Source organism: Mauremys mutica, chromosome 16 (assembly GCF_020497125.1).
Source record: "Mauremys mutica isolate MM-2020 ecotype Southern chromosome 16, ASM2049712v1, whole genome shotgun sequence".
NCBI classification, from domain to species: domain Eukaryota; kingdom Metazoa; phylum Chordata; order Testudines; family Geoemydidae; genus Mauremys; species Mauremys mutica.
In genome coordinates, this window is record NC_059087.1 from 14,497,168 (window position 1) to 14,519,430 (window position 22,263).

General features: G+C 44.2%; 1 protein-coding gene across 2 annotated transcripts in view; it reads right to left on the reverse strand.

Annotated features, from left to right (window-relative positions):
• Positions 1 to 22,263, reverse strand: part of GALNT9 (polypeptide N-acetylgalactosaminyltransferase 9) — a 684,555-nt gene that overhangs the window by 387,016 nt on the left and 275,276 nt on the right. The window lies entirely within an intron of this gene.

Here is a 22,263-nt window from a genome sequence, read left to right on the forward strand (position 1 = left end):
CTTGTGGCACCTCAGAGACTAACAAATCATCAGTACAGATCCACCTGTAGAATGCATCTCAGTAACTGCTGAACAGTTTTGGCTGAATCATACCAGCAAAATTCAGCTGGAGACAGAGACCCAGCATGGAATATTTCAGTCCAAACAGTTAAAGTCTGGCAAAGTTATGAGTAAATAAAAAACAGTACTTCCAATGAAAGTATTAGGCAACCTTCACTCTAGGTACCGGTGTCAGGCCTACCTCGAATTGTTAAAGAGCCACAAGAGGAACTTTATTTCTTTAAATCACAGAGGCTGCAAATCCATTCAAGCTCCATATCCATTGCCAGTGTACCTCAGCACCCTTGCAGAATCCTGGATGTGCCACTGACTGTCTTGCTGGTTAAGTGCTGGAGCAGTTCTAGTCTGGAGAGAGAGAAGCAGGCAGTTCTACTTGGAAAACCAACAGGGCCCCCTATGCAGACCAGCTGGGGATCTAGCCTGCGGAGTCTTGTTCACCTGCATCTCTTAAATAGCCCTTGCCAAGGTAGGCTATTTGTTCCCCACACCTACCTGGTTCTTTTTATTCAGATAAATTCCCCACACACAAATCATTCAGGCTTGACAGATCACAGTCCACACAGTGGGCAGAGTGAGATTTACCAAAAGTGCAACAGTAACTCGAGCATGTCAAAGACTATCCATTGGATGTTAAACAATATGGACGGTTGAAGGTTTCTGTGCCGGTCATTTCAGACACTTTGCACAGACAGCTCCTGGAATGTGGAAATCCTTGACAGATAGAGAACAACAAAAGACTGTGAATATCCCAGACCTGCAAATTAGAGGTTTTGACAAGTCACTCAGCACTGACTTGGATTCGAGTGGACAGACTTTCTTGCTCTATGATCCTTCAAAATGTCTTGTAGTGTCATTGCTGTATTTCCTGAAATACAACTGGAAATAAGCATGAAAGATTCCCTGGGGACTGGATAATGGGACTCCCAGCTTTTCTCCAATAGGTCATCAGTTGCAAACGATCCCCAAGCTGTTCCTTTGATTGCTGAACCACAGCCCGTTTATTGAAAGCTAATGACTCACTGGGCTTTGGGTCAGACCCCAGGTGCTCACAGTAACGAACATAAGAACGGCTGTACTGCATCAGACCAAAGGTCCATCCAGCCCAGTATTCTGACAGTGACCAATGCCAGGTGCCCCAGAGGGCGTGAACCTAACAGGTAATGATCAAGTGATCTCTCTCCTGCCATCCATCTCCAACATCTGACAAACAGAGGCTAGGGACACCATTCCTTTCCCATCCTGGCTAATAGCCATTAATGGACTTAACCTCCATGAATGTATCTAGTTCTCTTCTAAACCCTGTTATAGTCCTAGTTTTCACAACCTCCTCAGGCAAGGAGTTCCACAGGTTGACTGTGCGCTGTGTGAAGAAATGAACTGGTGAATTCACAGAAGTTCATCAATCTCACAAGCCGCCCTGACAGCTGACAAGTTCATCCCTTGTGGGCAGTCTCAGCACAGAACCCACCGCCTCATTATACGTGGAACTGAACTATCCACTCACTCCTTGATGAGGTTCCCTTGGGTTAGTGTTCAGCTGCCTTGTGGGTGCCATAGGGAAGCTTGCCCTACCCTTTCCTGCGCTGTTCCTTTTCTGTGAATAGAAGCCATTCGCCAGGGTTGCCAGTCCAGCATTTTTCACCAGCGCTAAGTTCACAGACAGCATTTTTTTCTTTAAAGAGAGATGTGATGATTAATGTGATCAGGAAACAACCGCCACTCTGATATTCAAGTAAACACAGGCTAATTCTATAAACTACTGTCAACATCAAGAACTACTCACACCACGGATTTATTTTAAGAAGATATTTTTGGAGATTAAACATCTCTAGAATTGGATGGACTGAAGGATGTGGACATGGGTAGCACATGCTTTAAACATAACTTTGCACCTCATAGCACCTTCCAGCTAGAGCAGTGGTTCTCAGCCTGTGGTCTGCGGCCCCATGGGAGTCCACAGATTATGTCTAAAATCTCCAAAGAGGTCCTCACCTGCATTTGAAATTGTTTAGGGGTCCGCAAGTGAAAAAAGACTGAGAACCACTGAGCTAGAGATCTCAAACGCTTTTCAAATGTTGCGCCTAGCCCTGTGCTGGTGTTCAGGAGGTGGAGGAGAGAAGGCGTTCCTGTGTGGACCTTGCACTCTGTGTTCAAGAACCAAGGGACTCTAGCACCATCAGTGGCACAAAAAGACAGAGGAGTGGGGGGGATGGGAGGGGATGACAGTAAGAGAATAAACTTTAATACAACTGGTTTCCATTTGATAGGCTTTTTCTTTATGGCATTGTTCTGATGTCCAGTATTGCAGTGAGCTTCCACAGAGCTTTTGCAGTGCCAGGCAATGTGAGAATTAAAAATCAAAATGTCATCTGCTCTTAGGTTTCAGTATTGCTTCTTTCCACTTTGTTAAAGCAACTACTTGAAGCAATTACAAAGCTTCAGTGTTGCAGGAGTTTTTTTTTTTTAAACCAACTAGATTGAAGGGAGGAAAAATGTGCTACATGAAAGAATGGCTTTTTCATGATAAAATATTACTTTAGGTGAAGAGCTATACTAATCAAAACGTAGGATGCATGATTCATGGCAGCGCTGATGCTAATGCTGGCCAGCATGAACGTTAGAAAGACAATAGTGTCATTAAGTATCAGCTTTATCGTCTGATGTATGTACATTTTAGGCCTTGGCAAATGAATCCTAATGTTCCATAGACTATGAAAATGAATGAGGAACAGCACAGGTTGGAGGTTTGTGAAGTGCAGGGAGTTATTTTCAATGGTGTATTATCTAGACTAAATAAAACCTGAACAGAAGAGCACAGACACTGCGGGGCTAGGAGAGTCTGCCTTTTAAGGGTAAAATAAAATTTGGGGAGTACAGTCCGCAGGAGTTCAGGGAGAAACATAGTAGGGTCTGTCTAATGCAACTGTAGCCTCCACACTAGCGTCATGCTTGCTGTACAATGCATTACTATGTATTATTTACATTATAGCAGCACACAGAGGCTATCGCACTAGGTGCTGTACATATCCAGTAAGAGACAGTCCCTGCCCCAAAGAGCTTACAATCTAAGAAGGCCGAGTGTGAGAAAGGAAGTTTTGTTACCCCGACTTTACAGATGAGGAAACACAGTGGCAGAGAGATTGAGTTACCGCCCCAAGGTCACAAAAAGAGGCAATAATTGATCAGTAGATAAAACAATAATACAAACCCCAGAATGTAATACAATTTTGTAGGGAAACATTTTGATTAAATGCCTCTTTATTGAGCTAACAGGGGAGAGGAGAACAAATTAGGAATGAATAAGACAGCTCCATTCCAACCCCAAAACTTTGCTCATTTTGTCCATTGGTTGGGCTGAGAGGTACTCTGGCCAGGGAGCCTCCCATAGGGGAGAATGGGAGCACGAGGCACCTAAACTACAACTCCCATGTGGCACTGTGGAAGCTCAGGCAGACATAATTTGAAGCCAAGCTGCCTCAAAATGAAACATTTCTACTTGGGAAAATGGAAGTGAAATATTTCTGGGTCCAGTTGAGTTGACCCAACAGAAACTTTTGGGTTTTGGCCAAAAATGTTTGGGGTTCTTTTGAGGAAAACTCAAAGTTTTCTGTAGAGGGGGAAAAAAAATTCAGACTAGCTCTAGTCCCTAGCTACGGCTTTAACTAACAGCCAGCCGCAGCATGAAGGAAACAACAGAAGTCTTTTAAATTATTGCTACTTACTTTTTAGCCAGTTTAAGGGTGTCTTTAAAGGCAACAGATCAACTGCCTTTATTATATCCTCCAACACTGTGTGAGTCCAACACTGCATGACGGATGAATGCTGGAGACATTTGGCTTTTAGGTGGGGAAATGCATAATTAGCCTTGATGCAGAGCGTTTCATGTGTACCATTTCTCACAGAAATTGGGCTGTTTGAGTTACTTCTGATGCCTTGAGAGAGAAAACAATGGGTCTAACTTCTCCTGTCTTACACTGTATCATTGTTTACACCTGTGCAAAGTGTGGCCATGCAGACTTGCACTGAGAGAAATAACAAAATAGGCAAGGCAGGAGAGAATCAGGCTCAGTGGCTTAACTTCCTTCCTACTATCTATACATTGGCCTGAACCTGCTCTCACTGAAGCCAATGGCAAAACTCCCACTGATGTCAGCAGTGCAGGATCAATCCCTATGTGATCGTATCACTATCAGTCCCTATGTAAAGTCATGACTCGCTCCTCCAAGCTGCAGGGCTCCCTCCACACCCACTGAAATCAGTATCCTAGGATTGGGCCTTGTTTCCTGGTTGGTGTCACGACAAGTGCCCAGTCCATTCCTCTGTTCCCCCATTTGTGCCCATCTAAAGCTGAACCCTTTAAAAGTTATGGGTCATTGACTGCACATTTCCGAGCATGGGACTGGATCACATACCCCCAGCAATAAAGCAGCCAACGTCAATATCCCCAGCAGGCAGACTGCCTTGCTACAGATAAATACCTACATGAGCTGGTGAAAACATTTTCACCCTGCTACAGTAGTGTGGGATGTGCCATTGTGAGGAGGTGGAAGGTCAACCTCTCACACTCTCCTTCACTGGATACATCTCAATGCCAAGTAATATCTAATGGAGGTAATGAATACCGACACGTACGTTTCTCCAACCCAGTTCTCCTCTGGCAGTAATGACTGACCAAGATTGATGAGTCTAATACCAAAGCAGGTGGTTTGTTTGTTTCTTCCACAGGATTCATTTTTCAAATTAGATTCAGATTTTTCTCCCCAGGGAAGGGTTACAGGACAGAGAGAAAGGTTCTGATGATTAAGGAGTTACCTACAGCCGTCCAGGATAATTTCACAGCTGCCGCCTCCCCAAGCCATTGAAGACAGGGGCTTGATTCACCACTGTGTTAGCCCAGCTTTACCCCTGTGTAGCCCAATAAAGTTACATCAGAGTAAAACTGGACCAAAGCAGTGATGAACAAGGGGAGTGATTCTGTGCTGATTGGCACTTTGCACACTCGTTTGGGCAACTGAGCTCAAAGTACACGTAAATTATACAAAATTCAAGGCAGAGCTTGATAATAAGAATCATACCTAGGAACAAAAGGATGAAATCAGTCCCAGTGATTATCTGTAGGGCCCTACCAAATCCATGGCCATGAAAAACACACCACAGATTGTGAAATGTGGTCTGGTGTGTACTTTTACCCTATAGTAAAAGACCTACTGCTTAATATTAAATTGTGCTGGTTGAATTTAATCCCTGTGTTGTAAGAAAGGCATTTCGGTGTTTCTTTCCACAATGAAGAAATGGCACTTGTTTCTCCACTGCCTCACAGGATCCCTACAGAGAGGGTAAGAGGCTAAGCATAGTGTCATCTGCCTTCCCAGTAGCAACGTTTACCTCTGCACAAAACATGCCCTGTGGAAGATGTAAGTGGAGGGTGAGGGGAGCCCCAGCAGGTCCCTCCCCTACACAGATGACCCACAGGGGAAGTTAGAGACCAGGGGTTGGCAACCTTTCAGAAGTGGCGTGCCCTGTCTTCATTTATTCACTCTGATTTAAGGTTTTGCAGGCCAGTCATACATTTTAATGTTTTTAGAAGATCTTTCTATAAGTCTATAATAGGTAACTAAACTATTGTTGTATGTAAAGTAAATAAGGTTTTTAAAAGGTTTAAGAAGCTTCATTTAAAATTAAGTTAAAATGCAGAGCTCCCCAGACCGGTGGCCAAGACCCGGGCAGTGTGAGTGCCACTGAAAATAAGCTCACGTGCCGCCTTTGGCACGTGTGCCATAGGTTGCCTACCCTGGTTATAGACAGTTAACGCTTCCTGAATTATCTTCCACAGAGATGCAGCCCACAACAGCTGGGTATTGGGCACTGCTAAGCAGCCAGCCCTATGGAAAACGCACTATAAGGAGTTCCTTCCCCCAGCTTTTCAGGGTCAACAAGATGGGGGGGGGGGCTGAATCCCTGACCTGTGCTGCTCTTGAGAGTCAATCCTTTTGCCTAGCAGCGGAACATATGGGCTTATAGGACTGTGGGAAATTACCAGGAATGGGCAAAGAGCAGCAATTCTCTGCCATCCAAACTCAGCCGGACGCATTGATTGCCTGGACTCTGGCAGCAGCAGCTGACACTTTCTTGTACTACCCCTGTTATATCCTCTGACCTAAATGACCAACTTAAGCTGAGACAGAGCTAAGCGGATATGTTTCTATCCCGAGCCTTAACGTGTTACACTCGAGGACCAGCTATACTGTTTTTCAGCATCAGTGATACAAATGGCATAAGCTCCAGTGCAAACAGAGCCCAAGCATCTTTAACCACAGGCTGGGTGAGGCGACAGATGTTTACACTAGGCCTTGCAGTGTCAGTAGCACTGGCAGAGCTGCACCAAGACTGAAGACGAGTAGCAATTTCCCTAGTGTAGATGAGACCTTCGAGGGATCTTGGCACTTCTTTAGGCTAGAGAATATTTTACTAATCTATTATACTGTTCCTAATTTGAAACAATGTGTGATGGATGGGAAAGGTTAAATAGGTTTGATCAGCAATATAAAGTGCACTTTATATGAAGTTAGTTAGCGGTAAAATGCAAACAAGCATCTGCATTATAATCTCTCTATTATGGTGGTCTTATATTCTACATTCAGATTGCATACTGTGTAAATGCAGCCCACCTAATAATTCCAGAACACAAAATATCACTGTCCAAAGTGCTCGAAATCAAGCTCCATTTTAGTTTGAAAATAAGACCAGGAATCTTTACTGTTCAGTCACGACTGTCCCTTGGCATGAATCTCAGTCATCTGTTCTAGGTGTCATTGACACCTTTTGTTCAGTCCATTGATTCTCTCCTTCCTTCTGTGCGGTGCTTCAGTTTCCCCTTGAGCTCCCGCGGCGCTTATTGAAAAGGCCTTTGAGCAGCTCCCCATCCGGTAATCAAAGATTATAGATTAGATAAAGACAAATTAGAATGTCTGGTGTTGAGCAGCAAGGACATTTGGTGAATGTCACAGACATGCGCACATGGCTGAATCACGCATTGTTTGTTGTCATGAAATGTCCTTTGCCTTCGGGTTAGCTCTCACTCTCCTGCATCTTATTAACTTCTCACTTAACCAGGATACTTCACTCGCAGGAGTGTTGCTTTGGATCTGACTGGGGTCAAATCCAGGTCAAAAATGGAATCAGCTGGGGTCAAATCTGAAAGGAGGATGTAGCAAGAGAATGTTTTGTTCTGGCTGAGCTGAGCCATGGAAGTATAATCGAGTGCACACAGAACAGGATGAGAGAGAGAGAGCAAACCGCACAACAGATGTTAGTCATGTCGTGTAAGGCACTACCAGAAGGTGCTCAGTTACTATGGTGATGACGGTAGTATAAGAACCTATATAGAACACATATATACACACACACACACACAAATGAACACACGTATGTGATTTAAGGCTGATTTTCCTCCATTATAATTAATACCAAATGAATTTAGAGGGGGCCCTGCCCAAATCCCTGATCTTAACCACAAAACTTCTGCACCCAGAATTAATTCAGAATTTCACAGCTTGCCTCTATCTTTATAAGTATCAGGGGGTAGCCTTGTTAGTCTGTAACCACAAAAACAACAAGGAGTCCAGTGGCATCTTAAAGATTAACAGATTTATTTGGGCATAAGCTTGTTGTTTCTACCTTTATAACTGGCTGAATCAAAATCTTGGCTCCAAACACCCCAAATCTCAGAATTTGAGTCTTTCAAATGTTGGATCCAAATACTGTGGCTTGAGCCCTTCTCTAGGAATAATATTGCAAGTATTTTTTCTGTATTATATCACAGGAGCTTTTTCAGATGGAGCCAATCTCATGATTTTGGGTGATAGGCTAGCAATGCAAATACAGCATAATATCCCCGCTAATACTCCCTAGGGTAAGCAAGACTTAGGACTTTAAAACAAGTCAAACGAGGCAGATGAGAATCATCTTCCAGATTTTATTTTGTCTTTCTTGGCATCCCTTATACCTGTGAGATTTGCTTTTCCTCTTTGTTTCCTTGGGATTGCAAAATTGGGAGGTGGAGAGGGGAGACTGCGTCGTGGTATTTTTAAAGCAAGAAAAATCCACTGCCCTGAATGTGCCAGGGGAATGGGAGAAGACTGAGCTTTTCAGAAGAAAAAGAAATAGCTTTGGTTGAAGTTGAGAACTAGAAGTCCCTGCTTAAAGTCTGGAATAGGCGACAAATAAAATTAATGATATATTTCATATGGCAATGCATTGAAAGATGTGGACTTGAAATGTGAGGATTCCTATGCAGTTTCATATGGCATCCACATTATTACTAGTTAGTTCATAATTATTCATGGGTACAATGAATGTCAAGGGCAGAAGAGGGATTAGCCACTTTAATAGTGCCTTCTTAATTTGTAACCGGTATCAGACAGAACTTTGCCTTCAAGCAGACTTTTCTCCAACCCAGCTAGACTAGAGATGTGTTGGAAGCCAAGTGCAGTCCTGCTTCCTTCTCCAATAGGAGCTGCTCAGATTTCCCATGGCCTGATCCATTAGAATGCAAGTAGATTGGCACCTAAATTATTACTTGGCAAAAACTGTCCTGACAACAGGGCAACAACAATTCCATGTGTCAATCAGGGACTTCAAGTCAGGTGGCATGGTACTGAGGTGTATTGACCTTGTGTGAGTGAGATTGGAATGAGATGGTGGAGGGACCTTGTCATTGATGTGTAGAAGCTGGGAAGCAAAGGGGCTGGAAGGAAGGAGTGTCCTACATATAAAATTAGAAAGAAGTAAAAGCAAGCAGGGAACAAACCCAAGCCACCGTGCTGAGGTTCAGCCACCATTAATATTGAACAGTGATTGTACTACTTCTAACATTTGCTGAGCTGCTTATTAAGAAGGTCCTAATAGAGATAGTTTGAGCAATCAGCATGCTGAGGAGGTATTTAGGAATGCTGCTGTCTACAGAATGCTCTTCTTCAGCTTCATTGCTTCACAAAGGCTCTACTCAGGTGTAAGAAATGCATTTCTCGAAGCAGTTGGAATGTTTATCATGTGCTTTTGGTGCTGTACCAGGGAAGTTTGCACACGCAGGCTCCTATATATTGTAGGTGTGCTACGTTCTCTGTCATGAGGGTGATTATTAATTTTACTGTGGTGTAGAGCCCAACGGATCCCTTGAGCTGGGCACTGTGCAGAGAGATAGGCAGAGAAGATTCCTGCCCCGGACAACTCACAGTCTAATTTCAACCAAGTGGTAACAAACACTAAGTGGGAAGAGGCCTGGGAAAGGGACACCAAGGGAACCACAACCATATGATCATGCAGTTCCATAGTAGCTGGGTGCACCACTTGATGGGTCTGAATCGTTTGAATTCTCTTTTCTTTTATAAACTCCAGCTAAAGCCAACAACTGCTCAGTCCAACGAAGTCCTTATTAATTGGCCCAAGCCTTATAGGTATGTAATATGGAGCCTTTCTTAGCGCCCCTTGTGGCAAGATGGGGAGTTACACCAATCTGGCTCCATCCCCCCGGCCCCCCTTATGTCACCACACCCAACTCACCATTTGTCAAGTCCTTATTATGACTCAAGTCCCCTGGCCAGCTCCTCAGTGATCTCTGTCCCCTTGAGGATGGTGGAGAGTCAGACATTCCAGGGCATTAGGAGGAGCTAATCAGCCCTAGGTCTCCTGGGTTTAAGGCCTTCTCCAAAAGCACCTGGCTAGAGTAGGTAGGGAACCCAGACCCACCCACTCCTCTGGGTTCCAGCTCAGGGCTCTCATTTTGAACTGCCAGAGGCTGCCCCCCGAGCTACCTCCTACCTCTTCTCCTCTGTAGGCTTCCCCCAGCCTCTTGTCCTGCTTCTCCCTCTTTGGAGTGCCAGTTTGTCCAGAAACTTCTCACCAGTCTGCTGGAGAGATCCCCTGTGGCACCCACTCCACCCTCCTCCCTTGCAGCCCTTATATTCTCACGGCTGCTGTGGGGCTGCCCATCAGCTCTGGCTGAGCAGGCAGGCAGGTACTTTGTTAACCCTTTGGCTGCTGAACCAGCACAGGGAACACACCCCATGACAAGCGGTCAGAGTGGATGCACAACTTGAGCAGAATACTTTAATGAAAAAGCTGCTTCAGATTTAAAGTGGCCAAGCGGTGCAGGGGATATTGCTGAACTGCTAGGTTACCTTGTACTATATCATCAGATCCTATAAGCCAGTGGTTCTCAAACTAGGGCTGCCGCTTGTTCAGGGAAAGCCCCTGGTGGGCCGAGCCAGTTTGTTTACCTGCCACGTCCACAGGTTCGGCTGCTCCAGGATCTACTGGCCGCGGTTCACTGCTCCGGGCCAATGGGGGCTGCAGGAAACAACGTGGGCAGAGGGACATGCTGGCCACCCTTCCTGCAGCCCCCATTGGCTTGGAGCGGTGAACCACGGCCAGTGTGAGCCGCGATTGGCCAAACCTGTGGACGTGGCAGGTAAACAAACCAGCTCAGCCCCGCAGGGGCTTTCCCTGAAAAAGCAGCGGCCCCAGTTTGAGAACCACTGATCTAAGCTATCTCACAGTTAGCTTGGCAAAATAATCCTATGCTCTATTCTGAGCTATCCCAATTTTACTCAGTAGACTCATGATATGACAGCTGGTGATATATCACTGGGAACCGTAACTCGCAGTCTTACTGATGTCACTGCAGCCCTTTGAAATGATGTTACTATTCTTGGGACATATTCTAAAAGCCCTTGTTACATGATCCATAACCTCCACTGCAGCTAAACAATAACTGGTCTCTCTGGTCTTTCTAAGCACTGTCCCATTGCCAACATGTATTTCTTATTTAAGTTCGTGGAGCATTTTGTTGCCTCTCCAGCTGAATCTTGACTTTCCATAAACTTATTTTACAAGCCTTCCCATCTGTTTCTGAGCTCTGGGTATGAATGTTGTAGCTGTATAAATCTGTAGACAGCAGAGAGAGAGAGAGAGAGAGAGAGAGAAATGTGCGTACGTGTCTATGTTCATCTCCTCCACAGAACCTAGATGCAGCATGCCAAGATGTGCCATGACAATGTAGTAAAATACAATTCTGAATCTCCGTCACTGTTGAGCCTGCTCAGTATTATGGATGCATTTAATATTTATGACCATGATGAATTATATTGATGGCTCGGCTTCCCATTATTGAATCACAGCCAGCAATACGTCTCTTGCTCCGGGGCTTTACACAGACTGTTTTGGGTTATGAGCTCTTTGTGTGCATTAAGACTCCGTCTTGGGCCCATTACTATTCTGGCTTTTTATGTTAATAGTAAAGTAGACTATTAGCATCACATTCCTTGTCATCTGTTTGCCAGTGACATGTAACCATAGCGCTCTGTGCATCTGAATATTGCTGAATGGGGACTCTCAATCTGCTGTCTAACCCTCCTGGTTAACTTTAGTACATGAGGGAGACGCACCGTGCACAGTTAAATATCAGTAAACCAAAGGTGAATCCTAATTTGGTTTTGGCTGGGGGCAAAACAAGCCCCGCTGAGATCACTAAATAACAAAAAGCCATCTACTTTCTCATGACCGCTAGTCTGCAGTGTCCTTGCAGCTGGCTGTAGCCAAAGCCTGGAGTTCGGAAGCCATGATCCTGCTCATCACAGGCATGAGCACATCATTTGAATTTAAACAGACAGAAGTCTAACAAGCTGAGACTTAAAATCTAGCCTAGAGACCACCCGGGTGTGCCCTGATATAACCAATATGTGGGATGGGAGAATATGGGCTATTCTTAGACCCTTTCAGTGCCTCGGCACAATAGGGTTAGTTAAGGAGCTCAGCCACCAGATGTTTTCTGCTGAAGGCAGTGCTCCCGGACCTTGACAAACCTGCCTCCTGGCTGACCCCATGCTCATGAGGCTGGCCCCTGCCTGCCTTTTGCTGAGGGTTTGGAGATGGTGATAACAAGAATCTTTCCTAGAAGTTAGAGGACTCCTGTTCAGGCAGATGTCTGAAAACAGGGATCCTCCCAGTGTGAGGTCTGGAACCAAACGAATCAGAGGTCGCTCACAAACACTGATAAGTGCCACCCATATTTGAGAACAAAGAGGCACAGCGACACAACAGAATCCACGCTCTCCAGCCCCTCTTTGGTGACACGAAGATTGGAGCAACGCTGACGTTAGTGCTAATAAACAACGTAGGCTGCACCCTAACACTGCTTCCGAGAAGAATGTTTCTCAAAGATCTTTTACTTCTATACCTAGGCATGCTACTCAAGGGGCTGAGCGTTCATTTGGGCTCAGATCCTCTGTTACACTCAGATCCACATGCTACACTGGACTGGCCTATAGCGTAAGAGAGCCAGGCTGTCTGTAGGACAATGACGCATCGGTCTGAATCAGAGGAAGTCAAGGCACCTCTGGACCTTTTCATACTCACTAATAGTTTGGTAAAGAACTGTCACTGCAAGGAGACCCAGGGAAAAGGGCACTGGAGGAAAAAAACCCCACTTCTTACAACTGCTCCTCTCAGCTGAGTCGCCTCATGCTCTGCTCCTCCAGACGATACCCGTCTGGTGGCTGCTGAGCCCAGGTGACTGTCGGTGACAGTCTGCTCATGTGCAACCCTATCAGCTAGGCCGTGGTGTTCCCTGCAGGTCAGAGAAGGCTGTCTGGATGCAGTCGGAAGAGCAGAGCTGACAGGAAAAGCATGATAAAGGGAGCAATTCATTTAGTGACATCATCCTGAATGTAAAAGCCAGGACACACCTGAGGAAAAAGGGGAGAGGGAAAGGAGAAGGGAAGATGGAGGGACTTTTTTTCCCCCTTTAACAAATTAAATAAAGAAATCTAAAAAGACTACAGTTTGCATAATTTAACACTTCCCTAAACATGGGACATGCATAATTAATACCAAACAACATGCTAATCACCTCATAATGTGAATAGAGAGGTAACCAATCCTCAGTTTATGTATAAGTAACAAGATGGAAGCCCGCTGAGTGCTGTATAGGAGGTTTTTTTCTTCTTACATTTGTGTGTCTCAGCATGATGGCTTATGCAGGAAATGTAATGTTTTATTTATGTTAAGCCTTGAACTGAAATATTTTGTTTCCTTTGCACTTTAGTAGAAATATGTAAAACACACACACACAAAACCATGACATGTTCTGTCAGGGTATTGTAAAGACAAGTGCCTTGCTATTGGTCTGGGAGGGACTGGGTAGATGACATGGTGTAACACGAAAGCTCATGCTGAAATAAAATTGTTAGTCTCTAAGGTGGCACAAGTACTCCTGTTCTTTTTGCGGATACAGACTAACACGGCTGCTACTCTGAAACCTATTAATTCTTGTGGACTCAGTGGATACCAGGTTTTTCATTTCATATGATATTCTGCAATCTTGCATATTTTTTAACATTCTGAAATGGAACACAACCAAGCAATTTTGAAATTTCCCACAAAATGAAATTCTAACTCTCTTTTATTTAATTTTTTTTCTTTATGTGGATCAATTTAAATGGTTCATTTTGATTAAAAAAAAGTTTCCAGTTTTGACTAGTTTAAACTTAAAATTTTGTTCCGATTTTGACTATTTTAAACTTCCAAAAAATGTATTATAACAAATAACTTTGTGGAAAGAAATTTGTTTCAAAATGAAAAATCAAAACATTCTATTCCACAAAGTGTCAAAACAGAAGAAGTCAATATTAGTAAACACTTGATGTAGGTTTTTTATCTGAAGACTATTTTGTCAAAAATATCATGTTTCGATGAAAATTTCCAGCCAGCTCTACTAAACTTTTGGGCCCAATTCTCCTCTCACTCGCATGGGTGTAAATCAGGAGCACCACCACGGAAATCCATGGAGTTACTCAAGGGTAAAAGCAAAGGGAGTGAGAGAAAACTCAAGCCCTCGCTGGTTGCAGAAGCCTGAGCAGTGTCAGTCTGAGCAGAGTGCTTGTGTAGTCTATAGGTATGCTGTGCCCCCTCCCTCTCCCACCTGGCACCTCAGTGCTTCACATGACTGATCTATACCCCAGGTAGAGTTGAAGGTCTTGGTTTTGAATTACAAATCCCTAAATACCCCAGAAACCTTTGAGACTCTCTCTCCGCTCAGGCCATAATGCTGCTGCTGAGCTCAGCAGGGATACTCAAGTATTGATACCCCAGTATAAAAAGAGAGATGGCTGCAGCAGGGCATACTCCACCAGGGTCCCTCTTCTTTGGCATATTCTTCCCTCAGTCTCAGTCCTTAACAGCCCATGATTCTCCAGACATGTGTCATAGCCCCTCTTTTTGGGTGGGCATTGGCTGAGGCCTGAGGCAGTGAAGGATGTGATATGAGAGTTTTAAGCTGCTGATTAGATAAGTGTGGCAGGGCAGGGGAAGTGCTGCTGCCTTGGATGACTGGTACGACCGTGTTTTTAAATGCATGCCAAAGGGGCCACTGGTGTGAGGTTGGGTGCCTTAGGATGGCAAGCCAAAGAAACAAACAGATCATCCCATTTGTTTCAAAGCTATAAGGTGTCAAAGGATTGCTAACATCTGCTTGCACACGTGGCAAATCAAAGTATCTGAAGGAAAGGTGCTCGCTGGAATAGGTTGTTGGACCATCACCCCGGAATACAACACCCTGCACCTCACAACATTGTTATCAGAAGAATGGCTGCACGATTAGTACTGTGAGCCCAGCATGGCAAGGGATGGGCTCCTGATTCTGATCCTGGCATTGCCAATGACTCCTACTGTCAGCTATTGTGTGTGTTTCAAGGATCCACAGCTGTAAAATGGGGATAATATTCACAATATAACAGTGTGCCCCTATATACCTGTCATCAGTGGCCAGAAGCCATGGTGAGTGGTGCCTTAGCAATGCCTCAATAGCTGGCATGTATCTAGGTATCTCCACCAACTTTAAGATGCCACCTGTGGCCATGACAATGGACGTGAAAAAGCTGCAAAGAGGATAAGCATCTGGTATTGTCACAGACCCAAACCCTGAGGTCTTCTTTTCTCAGTCACTCAGGACCTTGCAAGGGAGTTTGTCTGAATGAAATAGGAGTAAGGACTTCAGGATTAGACCCACAGGATACAATGATCTGTTGGCAGAACTCTGCTGAAATCAGTGGAGCTACACTAGTAACGAATGTGCTTTGGGCCACAAGTGTAGAAAACTCCTGCAGTGATCTAAGACTATTGCCCCAAATCCAGATATTTTGCCTCTGGATATTGGGGTGGGGTGGCAGCTGTTGAACCTCCCAAAATAGTGCCTTGCTGCTTGATGGAAGGAAAAGGGAGCTGAGCTGGGCGGGTACAGAAAAGAAAGACTGTGCCAAGAGGAGAAAGAAAATGGGGTGAGAGATGTTGAGAGAGTAATGCAGTGTGATAAAGAATCAGGGAAAGCAAAGCAGGAAAGGAATGGTAGAAGCAGAGAAACAGAGATATTTACTGTGTCCTTCTGAGCAGGCAGCATATTGGAATTTACAGGGATCCTAACAAAGGCCATGATCATACGTCCATTGAAATCAGTGGCAAAACTCTCTTTGACTTCAGTGAGAGCAAGGCCAGGCTTGAAAAGAGCTGAAGTCCTGTGATTTTCATTATGCCACCTGCCCCCAGTGCAAAGCAGATGGGCTGACAAGTAGGTAGTGGGTGTGGTAGGAAGGTGTGCTGGTGAATCCATAAGCAGCTTGCTGTGTACACATATTTGCAGTCCAGACTTTAGCTAGCACTGTAAGTCCAATTTTTGCCTATCAGCCTTGTCAGAGATGCCTGCTTTAATTAAAAAGTCGCTCCTAAATGATTTGTTTGGCATTTTATTACCGCATGTCGTGCCAGACCAGGGCACTACTGATGTGGTTTGATGTATACTGGGGAACAAACATGATTCTAAGGTCACAAAAGAAGATTTGGTTTTTTTCCTTCCAAAAACTGTTGTTCAAACATAAAAAAACAAATATTTTTAACCTTACGCTGTTTAGGCCAGCTATGTCCAATAGTGTATGCTGGCCAGGTAATTAAGACATAGAAATACCCAATATAAATAGCAAAGAGTCCTGTGCTGCTTTTACAGATCCAGACTAACACGGCTACCCCTCTGATATTTGACACCAATATAAATAGGCATGAGTCATTCTGCATAATCTTGAACCTACTCCGACAATGTGGGCTTGATAGTTTGACATGAACTTCAGTGTTACTGGGTTTACATTCCACTTGTGGGAGAAACTGTGGGGAAAACTACAGAATCCCAAAGAGGGAGAAATATTGAACAGAAAAAAGAAAAATAATTGAACAGAGTGAAAAACAAGTCTGTGAAACAAAGGAATAGGGATGAGACTTCATTGCTATTGTTACTCATCTAGCTAGATCAATGTTAGTTTGGGTGTGTCTACACATGTCCTGATTTTATAGGGACAATCCCGATTCTGGGGTCTTTTTCTTATATAGGCTCCTATTACCCCCCACCCCCATCCCGATTTTTCCAGCTTGCTGTCTGGTCACCCAACTACATATGCCTCAATCACACCTCCCAACTGCAGTGTAGACATCCCCTAATACGGCACATTGTAGTCTAGGAAAATATACATAACGAACCAGACTCAGCTCTGCTAATGTCCCTTTACCCAGCTCTGGTGATACAAGGGGCTGTAAAGCCAGGTTAATGCACTACCTGCAGATTCTTCTTGTGTGCACAGAATCCCTGGCTGGTGTAGAACAGGTGCAGTGGGTCTAACAACCCAGGGGAAAAAATGGGTATGTAACTGAAAAGCTTCTTTGTACCCTTGCAGTCCCTGGCTCCTATAGAAGCCCTTCTAAGCAGCACAGAGAGATGAAACAACCCCAGACAAAGACATTGCTTTCCTTTCTACTGTCTCTTCCAATCCTGCACGCAGTGCAGTCTGGCTGTTTCCAAGTCTGGGGCAGCATGTTTAGATTGAAAACATATTTGTTTTGTTCGAACTGAATCATCTCGAGACAAAATATGGGTTTACAAGACCAGGAAAAACAGGATTGCAAACTAGTTTTGCAAAAGTCAAATGAGAGAGTTTTGGAAAATCTTTGACCAGAATAGGGTTTGCACATCCTCGGTTATACTGGGTCACGCCTCTAAAGTAAGGCACTCAAATAAAAAAAGAGAACAGTGGACTGGTTTGAACTCCAACTTCCTGCTTAGACGATGCTATTTCCAAGTGTCAGCGTTCTCTACCTGCAGGCAACAGGGAAGCATGAAAGGGAGAGCAGAAGGCTGCAGGAAAAGCCCAGTTTTCTAGCAACCTTTTTCTGTTTATGAATAAATGAAAGAATAACTGACTCTATGTGTGTGAGTGAGAGAGAGAGATGGATTATATAGAGTGAAATCGGAGCAGGTTATTATGTTTCTGGACAGTGAAATTCATCTTTAAGCCAGATAAAGTACAGTTTGGCTACAAGTCTGATCTGTGATATCCAGTAAGTCTATCTGGCCAATGCTAAAAGGAAATCCTTTGACCAGATAACTTGGAAGCACCCTTGTGCCTGTGCTTGCATTTCATCATTCCACGCTAATCAGGATGTTATTTAGACTAGTGGCAAAAGTACCATGTAGAGAAAACATTCAGCCTTGAATCTCAGCACTTGCCTGCTAATCAATACTAAAAATCTATTCAGCAAAGCCTGCCAATTTCTGCACAGGGATCTCTAGAAACTAAGGGTTTGATTCTCATCTACACAAAAGGATACTTTACTCTGCTCTGGCATTGAGGTAGTGCCTCAGAGTGAGCATAAACTACATTTACGTTCATGTTACGGCCCGTTGACGTAATGCAAAGCATAAAGGAGAGTATTAATCTCAGCTCTATTCCTCTCCCTGTAGAATGCCCAACACATCCTACCTTTCAAGTGTACCAGAGTACAAAAGCATAGCAGGGCAGATACAGGGCCACAAAATACCATAATTCTTTGAGAAACCATACTCATCAAACCCACCGCACTGGCCACTCAGCTCTGCAGAGGCAGCGGAGGAGAAGCTAGTTGATTATTAGACTTCTCAAAACATTGCAGAAGGTTTTTTCGATAGATTTCCTACTGTTTCTTTTTACCCGTTTTTGTGCCCCTGCTGGGTTTCTGCAAAACATTGCGAATGCTGCAATCCATCTGGCAAAAAAATATGCAACGCTGCCCGATTTCACAGCAGAATCAATTTAGCTCTGAACTGTCCCGTTTTCCCCAGGGCTGGTTCTGGCCTAGTGGAAAAGTGGGATCAATTTTAAATTCACAAAGTGAAAAGTGTTCACAATTCAAATTGCACTGGATGAACAGAACAAAGCCTGTGCATTGCCTATGCATATATAGTCTCAGACCTGGTCTGCAAACCACTAGTTAGCTACCTATAGGATCTGGGGTGCAGGCATTTAACCTTACATCTCTTTAGAAACTGGGAAAGATTGATCCCTTCCAATTAAATGTAGGATGAATAATTAAAAATCAGCAGTCTCTAGTTTAATATCTACCATGAAAACTGTTACTATTTGCAGAGGCAGAGAAGAAATATAGAGCAGGAATCTGAAAAGCTGGGAAGGAAAATAAGCTATATATACAAATTATTTCAAAAGGAATTTTATGTGCTCCAATACCAGGACTGAATTTGGTTCTATGGGTTTAATAGGAAAGACTCACAATTTCAAACCACAACTGCTGTGATGCAGGCTATGAATGTCTGTGTGACAGCACCAACATCTAGTGGAGAGATGCAGCAACTGCACATTTTGTTTAAATGTCTTGGCTTCTTTGCTGTGGCTCTGCATTAGCTGGAGCACTGGTGTGATCTGGTCATGGGAAATCCTAGGTGAAAGTGGGATCTGATGGGTTAATCTCTGCAATTCTAACAAGTCGAGGAATGTGTATCAAAGGGTCATTTGATCAGAGTCCTTTCATGTCACACCAAATAGCTCACCTTGACCTGAGTACTCTTGTTAGTAGGTTGTACACACACTCAAGAAGTAAAGAGCCATAAACAATGTGTTTCTAACATTATTATTCTGCAGACAACTTCATAGGAGAGATCCTGTGCTGAACCAACTCCCCTCTCCATCCACTACTGCTTGGTATTCAAAACAATTCATTCTGTGATATTCTGGAGATCCATGGACTATATGTGACCACACTGCCAGATATAGAGCGACTCCTCCAGACCACCTCTTCTCCCACACCCTCCAGTCCTTGTTGGCCTGGGTCTCAAAGTGTCTCTTTCCACCAGCCAGCAGCAAGGGTTCTGCAGAATAAGGGTGGTGCATGGAGACACCACTTGAAATTAAAGGACCTGGTAGAGAATCCCAGGGATCCGTAGTCCTAGATACAGCATTTGTTTAATTAAAAAAAGACAGATTTTTAAGGACTAGTCTACACAGTGGGGTACTGCGCTGTATGGGGGTGTGGTTTCTAAAGCGCACTAATGTGTCACACGTCAATAGGTCTGCATAGACCCCGCTGGCGTGCACTAAAAGTCAGGGCCGGCTCCAGGCACCAGCAAAGGCAGGAGGTGCTTGGGGTGGCAATGGAAAGGGGCGGCACGTCTGGGTCTTCGGCAGCAGGTCCCTCACTCCCTCTCAGAGGGAAGGACCCACCACTGGATTACCGCCAAAGAATGAAGCAGCTCAGTAGAGCTGCCACCGAAGTGCCGCCGATTGCAGCTTTATCTTTTTTGTTTTGTTTTGTTTTTTGGCTTCGCCGCTTGGGGCAGCAAAAAGCTGGAGCCGGCCCTGCCTCTAGTGCTCTTTAATGTAGCACTGTTTCAAACTGCACGACATTAAAGTGCAGCAGCAGGGTCTACACAGACCAATTAATGTGCAACACATTTGTGCGCTTCAGAAATCACACCCCCGTATAGCGCATTGCCCCACCATATAGACAGGCCCTAAGTAATCTTGGATTTCCCTTTTTGCCCTCTTCAGGAACAAGCTTCCTAAGGGAGGGCTATGAAGAAACATTTCCTAATGGTTGGAGCATTCCACTGTGCAGTCATTTCCCAACAGAAGAGGTGAAAGCCTCATCCTTCCTGGCATTTAAAACTATGAGGACCTCACTCTTGGGGCAGGGTCCCAACCAGAACCCTAAATCCAAATACCCCCTGAACTAGTGGAAGGCTGAGTCTCAGTCTGGAATCCAGATTTAACTGCATGACTTGGACTCATCTCTAACAAAGGGATGTCAAAAAACTGGGTGACTGGGCAACAAAATGGCCGATGAAATTCAATGTTGATATATGCAAAGTGATGCACCTTGGAAAACATAATCTCAGTGATACCTACAATACTGATGGGGTCTAAATTAGCTGCTGCCACTGAAGAAAAAGATCTTGGAGTCATCGTGGACAGTTCTCTGAAAACATCTGCTCAATGTGCAGCAGCAGTCTAAAAAGCGAACAGAATGTTCAGAATCATTAGGAAAGAGGCAGATAATAACAAAGAAAATATCATACTGCCATCGTTTAAACCATGGTACGTCCACGTTTAAGTGGCCCCATCTCAAAAAGAATATATCAGAATTGGAAAAAGTACAGAGAAGAGCAACAAAAATGATCGGGGTATGGAACAGCTTTCACATGAGGAGAGATTAAAAAGACTGGGAAAAGAGATGACTAAATGGGGAGGTGATAGAGGTCTATAAAATCATGAATAGTGTGGAGAAAGTGAATAAGGAAATGTTGTTTACCCCTTCATATAACACAAGAACCAAGAGTCACCCAATGAAATCAATAGGCAGCAGATTTAAAACAAAGAAAAAGGAAATACTCCTTCACAGAACACACAGTCATCCTGTGGAACTTATTGTCAGGGGATGTTGTGAAGGCCAAAAGTACAACTGGGTTAAAAAAAACCAAACAATTAGATACACTCATGGAGGATTGGTTCATCAATGGCTATTAGCCAAGATGGTCAGGGATGCACCCCATGCTGGGTGTCCCTAAGCCCCTAACTGCCAGAAGCTGGGAGTGATGGATAACTGGATAATTGCCCTGTTCTGTACATTCCCTGCTGCCTGGGATTCTGCACTGTGCCACTTGGCATTTGTTTACTGTCATTTGTATAGACTATTTTATCCCTCGGGTGTTACACATTGGTTAGGACCTGCCTGAACTGTGATTAAAATCCCTTTGTAACTAAGATCATCTTTCTGAAGATTTTACCTTTGTTTCATGTACATGAAGGGACTCCAAGCCTATAAAATTAAACTGGCTTTTTATGAAGAGAACTATTTATAGAGACACTATGCAACTGCAGCTAGCATTCTAGCCATGTGCACATAGACTGACTTCCCAGTGCCTTCTCCAAACTCTTCCCTCTTGCAACCTGTGCTCTTCCTTGTAAGTTGCTATAATGCCAAGCGCTTTCCTTGTCTGAAAGAGGGATATGAACTCCTGAGGTTCTGGTCCCAGCTGTCCTACTCACTCACTGCATGACTCTGGACAAGTCACAGAGGTGCAAAATTTTCAAACTTGTGTTCCTGAAGAAAGACATGTAGAGCCATATCCAGGCACAATAGCACTGTATCAGATTCTAGGACCCTTCAGATGGAGCAGAGGTGGATGTTGCAACCCCCCTGTACACAGGCTATTTCAGGTGCCTATCAAGTCTCAGTAGAAACTACTTACAAAAACGCTTTCCCTTGAAGAATCCATCTGCCTCTAAAATATCCCAGCCTCTTAGCTGGGATGAATCTGTTAGCGCTTTCATTCTCACCAGACTTTCACTGCCACTGTTCACAGCTACCTACCCAACTCCCAGTTCCTGCAAACTAGCGCCTTTCAAACTTCCTGGATAGCCTGGCTTCGTCATGAAGACACCTTCTCTATCAAAGGGAACTTCTCTCTGCATTGCTACGCCCACAGTATTGTCTCCTTATTGCAGATGCAAGTTAAAAGTCAGGAAATATAACTGGTGACTACAGTCTACAAGGGCCTGTCTACATGGCAAGTTATTGCACAGCAAGGCCGGTTAGACAAGCACTAAGAAAAGCTAAAGGCTGCATAATGGTCACACATTTAGACTATTGCCTCTGGGACAAACATCTCCTGACTGACACTACGGCTGGAGAGAAGGAGAACTTCTCTGTCCAGTTTAAGTGGGTCATGAGACACCCCAAATAAATAGACTCTTTCACTTCAACCACATAGTGAAGCATCTGGCATTCCACGTGATACCAAATGACTGATTATTCTTGATCAGAATACCCTGGGCCTGATCC